Raw genomic sequence first — 6,000 nt, forward strand, 5'->3', positions numbered from 1 at the left:
AATCACTGCTATTTTGGTTCTTCATGCTTCACAACTGCATTAATTCCCTTCCCGCCTGAGATCCTTACAGAATAAGTAGAAGGTGTTAACCAGCTCATCAGCTCCACAGAATTGGGAGGAAGCTCACAAAAAACCCTGCTTCAGGTATTAACAACTCCACTGCTATTCTAGGTCAACAACAGCTCTGCTGGTTTGCTGCTGCTACTGCTGGAAAGTTCTGCAAGAACAACTCCAACAAGATTTAACACCAGTGACACAAGAAATTAATCAGTGGGCACAAGCTAATCCCAATAACAACCAATCCTGTGGGACTTTCAGAAAAAGAAAAAAAATCAAACATTGATATGCATCAAAGTCTTTTCTAAAAGACTTTTCTTCTTTTCTTCTCTTCTTTCTTTTCCAAAAGATTTGTCTTTTCTTCTACCACAAGGGAAGAAGGCAAGAAATAATATTCCAATTTTACTTTATTTGGCTTTTTAATGACAGACATTTTTCTGCATATAGAGGACAGATGTTCTCTTATTAAAATCAACTGCATGACTCCTATCAGCACACACGGGTCAAGTAGAGACCTCACCTGATTTTTAAGGAGCACTGGAGTCTTTTCCCAGTCACACTGAGAGACAGGAGGTATGAATAGTTCTTAAACATATGCTTAAGAAAGAAAATAGGGTCCCACATCAGAATCCAGTTTGGAAAAGAACACATAATTAAGCTTTTTTTTGCTTTTATTTTCACCGTTTTACTTTTTAAGCCTCATCATCTGTTTCTTGCTGAAGGATTTTAACTTGGCACCTCTGACCATTAAGGAGGGTGGCAAGCATTGACTCTGAAACCCACCTGGAGCACTTCTCATCACAGACAGAGGCACTTACAGTTATCATCCTGGAGTTAGGGACCTCAGCTCTGTGAAGAGTCACATAAATCCACATGATACTTGTGGGAGGGAAAGGAGTCAGGGATGCAGAGAGCAATGAAAACAAGCTATTTATCAATCCTGAGAATTCTCTTTACAAGTTTTTTTTATGTGAGAAACATCATCCTAATTAAGACTTAATAGCACAGATATTTTGCACCAACCTCCAAGTCCCCTTTGCAGAGTCACGCTGGCCAGCATGGTGACAGTATCAAGGAACTAGAGAGACACATACAAATTCCCCCCTGACCGCAGGCTGGAGGAAGCCAGAGACAAGCAGAAGAGAGCCTTTTCCTGTCAGACTGCTGTGAGTCAGCAGCAGTGCCTGCATGGGCATCCACGAGGCTTCCCTCAAAGCTGCATCCACCAAGGTTTGCAGCTCCCTGACACGGTGCCATCCACGCTCTTCCCTTCCGTGGCGATTAAATTCCACAGGTCACCACCTCGTTCACCACAAACAGATGGTGATAAAACCTGCACTGAAGGGACCCATCTCACCCTCCATTCCCCACCACTCACTGCCTGGGAGCTCCCCAGCAAATACAGAAGGAGTTTGGTGCTGAGCTGCCAGGGCTGCAGCCTGCACACACGCCCGCAGCAGCAGCAGCAATTAAACAGGGAAGTGCACAACAGCATTCAAAGTCTGAGAGGCTGAATTGTTCCTCAACTGAAAAAGAACAAAAACCTGGCACCCAGACAATCCAGGTTTTACAGGAAGCCTTCGTGCTTACAGCCCTGTCTGAGTCCAGTAATATTTTCTGTAAATGCTCTTCCAAAACAGTGCATTTCAACTTCTAAAGGAATACAACTGTGGCTGTGGCCTCAGCAATGCCTGACATGCACAAGTATTGTTCCAACATGAAGTACAGAGTTTATTAAAAAGCAGGATTATAGACCTTCCCAGTAAACCTAAATCACGTTAAGGATTTTGACCTGTCTTCAAAGCATATCAAATGGAAAGTGTAGTCTCATCTTTCAGGAGCTACTGACTGCACCAGCTAGACTAACCACATACTCCTGCTAATGACCAAATTCAATTCCTCTTCTGCTATTCTACCTCATATATTTTAGGTCTATAATAATCTAATTAAGGCTGAGCCACACCAGCTTTATGATAGATGAAGGAAGTCCAGGAAGATGTTACATTTTAATTTTATAGCAGTTTGTGTCCATAGAAATTTATAGCACAGTCTTCAGATCAACAAAATTCTGCAACAGACAGCTTAGACACAAAATACTGCAGACAAAATACCACAGAACAGCTTAAAAAAGAGATTAATCAGGGACTAGTTTATGTATAAGCTTTAACAAAGCCCAAGTAACAAAACGTGTAAGTATATGATGATAATTTATCTTAAAGCAAAAACCTTTCCAGAGCCAAAATGAATTCTCAATGTCTTGAAGGTAGACCGATCAAAAAACATTCCAGAGGCATATTTCACCGAGGTTTTCTTTTTTTTTTTTTTCTTTAATTCAAAACAACCTTAATATCCAAAGTACTGGGAATAATAATGTATTGGAATAGAGGGATTTACAATGGCCATCTGTGACTTAATTATTGCTATCCCTGTTCAAGGGTTGATTGAGCAGTTTAATCAGATGATTCTGTACTCCTGCATGATAAACTATGACAAACTACCCAACAGACAGACCACCAAGGCATCAGAGCCTCCTAATAAACATCCTGCTCTACATTCAGAACAGACAGGGGCACCAAAAGGATACCATGAGCTCGTGGGAGATTCTTGAGTCACCTTGAATAAAGTCACTGCAGTAAAGTGGATCTCAAAAGGCAAACACAGTGACTGTAAAACCACACTGAGGAGCCACTTTCATGACACTTCCGACTGAGCAGCAGAAAGACACGCTTTTACACTTAAATTGTTTTGCCAAGTCAGAACCTGGTTATATTAACCTAAATCCTTCTCAGGAAACAGGCATGCAGTTTAAAACTAGGAAAGCTAAAATATTATGCAAACTTGTGCTTTGCTAACAAATTTAATCTTAGCTGCCTAAAAGTTATGGTACTTCAAACACAGTCAGTATCTTAGAGTCTAAAAAACTCATTATGCTAACTAAATGTAGTGCCACTGTACTAAGTCCCCTCTAAAGCAACAAGCTGTGAGATATCCTAGTTATTTCAAAGAACTCCTCTTAGAAATAGCACAGATTTTGTGGTCAAAAGGAATGACAGTTTCTTCCTCTTGCTGTGAGAGTTTGGAATGAGTTTCTAAAATAAAGTTACCTTTGCTAATAGTGGCATTAAGATCTTGCAGCCCCTGTGAAATTCCAGAGAAAGCAGAAATTAGTGTAACATCTGCTGCCTGTCACCAGGCATTTCTAAGTAAATTGACTTTATTAAATAATTGGTAACTTGTTTATATTTCTATAGCTTGCTTTAGAAACATTGATTGATTCAAGCAATCCTATAATTTCATTGTCCTATAAACTTGACTGGAGATAAATATGGATTTATGTTCACAGATCAATAGCTCCACAATCACAGCAAAAGCCAAAAAACCCTGCCTAGACTAGTCTTGTAGTTGCAGAGACACATATAAATGTTTGCAAAAACATTATGGTAAGAGCTGTAAAGTTTTAATTTTTTTTTTCTGAAGCTTGGTTTTTAAACACCATTAAAAATGCCTAACCTTCTCTGTCTAATTGAAAAGCTACTCTAGATGACAAATTCCAGGCTTGAATTCTCAAAATTATGTTTTGGTGCTGGAGTACAGGTCAAAAGAACTGTGAAAAACTTAACATAAGTAACTTGTTCTATAACTTAATTAAACAAACTTATAGACTAATACAATGCATTTATCAGTACCCTGTCAAAGTCCAAAATGACAAATAGGAAATGCACCAAAAGTCTCAAAAACCTTGAACCTCAGACAAGGTAAAGAACTGTTCTTCACCTGAGGACCACCACTGTTTTTTTTTAATATCTCATGCTCCCATAAGAAATTCCACATATGCAAATGGAGAATGTGCCCATGGGCTGTGGCCTTCAGCCTGACAAGAATGTCAGAATTCTTCCCATCTGGGAACTGTGGGCAGTATCAGCTGTCCCTTCATGCCTTATCTCTAACTGTCTAAAACCAGGGGGTTTAGTTGCAATTGTCCCTCTGAGATGAATAAGACAGCAAAAAGAGAGAGCAAATGAATGTTCAATGTATTAGGTGATACAAACATGTCAAAACCAGAACAGGTACTACATCTCACAACTGCCACTAGTCTCTGCACAGAAGAGGCAGTAAACTGGCAAAAAGGAAAAGAAAGGTGGCAAGGAAGCAAGTCAGACTAACGCTATTGCCACAGCAATGGTTCTCATACCTTGAAAAGCCCAGAAACTCTTAGTTTGCATCCACATGTAGAAATCCAACCTGACTGCAAAGAAACTCAAACTGGCAGCAAAAAGAATCACTGAGCTCCAGTTCTTCAGCAATTATTTAATGTCATGTAAAGGACCACTTCTTAAGATGCAAAAACATCCCTTCACAGGACATTCTCCTGGAGATCACCAGGTGCAGGTAATGCTGCTCCAACTCCTGCAGATATGTCAGGGGAAGCTTTTGCCCTGTTGCCTCTCTTGCCTTTGAAATTGTTCCCCATGACAAGCATTTCCAAATGACAGTAACTGCACTGTGTACAAACATGATGAATATTCTCAGATGGCAGTAAGGCCACAAAATGTGTGGGGCGCTGGAACACACAAAGCTGGGGCAGGAAGACACACTGAACCTTCACACCACGGGGCAAACAGAGGCACAATATAAAGTACCTTGAAATGCCTTATTTTCACTCATGCCCTATACAGAGTGTATCTGCTGCCTCAATGTATGCATCACATGATGAATAATTCTTGGTAGATCGTGCCAAATGTTCCCAAAGGCCTTCCTGCCCATCTGAAAGGGAGCACAGATAACTCGTGCAAATTGCAGCCCCCTTGTACGTGGCCAAGAAGCACTGCAACATATGGGCAGCTCTACTCTGGTTCAGCCCTTTGTGCTTTCCCATTCATTGGGTTTTCTTACTGCAGACTTTCTCTCTGACCATTTGTACACTAGTTCACCAAATCAGAAATCCCTTCAGCTTCATTCTCAGCAGATATGCTGTAGCACAGACATGCATAACTGGCAAGGGGAGAGAAAAAAAAGAAAAAGTGAAAAAAAAAAAAAATTATGCAATCACAAATCCAGCATTTCCAAACCTCAAGCTCTTTCTGAACTCTTGGTTTAGCTGAGTTTTTTGCTACAGTGTTGGTTGTTAATTTCTGCAATTGTGATAAATACAGGTTTTACTGGGGGCAAGGACTGTCAAGCTCCAAGCAAGGAAAAAAATGCTCAGAAGCTGTGAAACTCAAAGGATCAGGGCTAAAATACTAATTAAACTATTTTAATTGCTCAATTTATAAATTGCATGTTTTTCCTGCAGTCTCATGGATCTGAGAGTAAATCTGTGATTTTGGAATGCTTGAGGCTAGCAATACTTACAAAAGGGCATGAACCCAATAAGCTGACCTATTAGCCAAGGGAAGAAAGGTTAAGTGGAAGGCTAAATAACCTGATGTTATGAGTTGAAACAGCAAGAAAAACTTAGTCTCAACAAGACTTCAATCCTGCTGACACTCCTTTTAACTTCATCTCTCAAAGATGTAGATGCTGTAGTTGGGATCTGAGCCTAAAGTTTGCAGTGTTCAGCCTCCTTCCTACCTTCTGATGCCTTCCACCCAGTGGCAGATAAGGCCAGCCCATTATTGTAGTTGGAAGGAAATATGTTTCCCTCTCAGGGTATGGGGAACTTCCTCCTCAAGAGCCCCAGCTCTGTGTGTGGCAGCTCAAGCTAACTAGAAATTCCCAGGCACAAAGGGAGGTTGTGATGAGCTGTAATTCAGAGGGGGTCCCCAAAGATGCATGAGTATTTTAAGGGTGTAGCAAAGAATTTTTGGAAGTCTGGAGCAGGTAGATTCCCTCTGTCCTCGTGTGATGCACTCAGCTCTGTGGATGGAGAGCACCAACTCCGAACATAAAATACTGTTTTTTCTCTCAGTATGTAACTCCAGTGAAACTTATTGGAGCACTGAG

This window comes from Agelaius tricolor, unplaced genomic scaffold (genome assembly GCF_023055355.1).
Source record: "Agelaius tricolor isolate 1412-34295 unplaced genomic scaffold, bAgeTri1.0.p SCAF_3, whole genome shotgun sequence".
In the NCBI taxonomy this organism is placed as follows: domain Eukaryota; kingdom Metazoa; phylum Chordata; class Aves; order Passeriformes; family Icteridae; genus Agelaius; species Agelaius tricolor.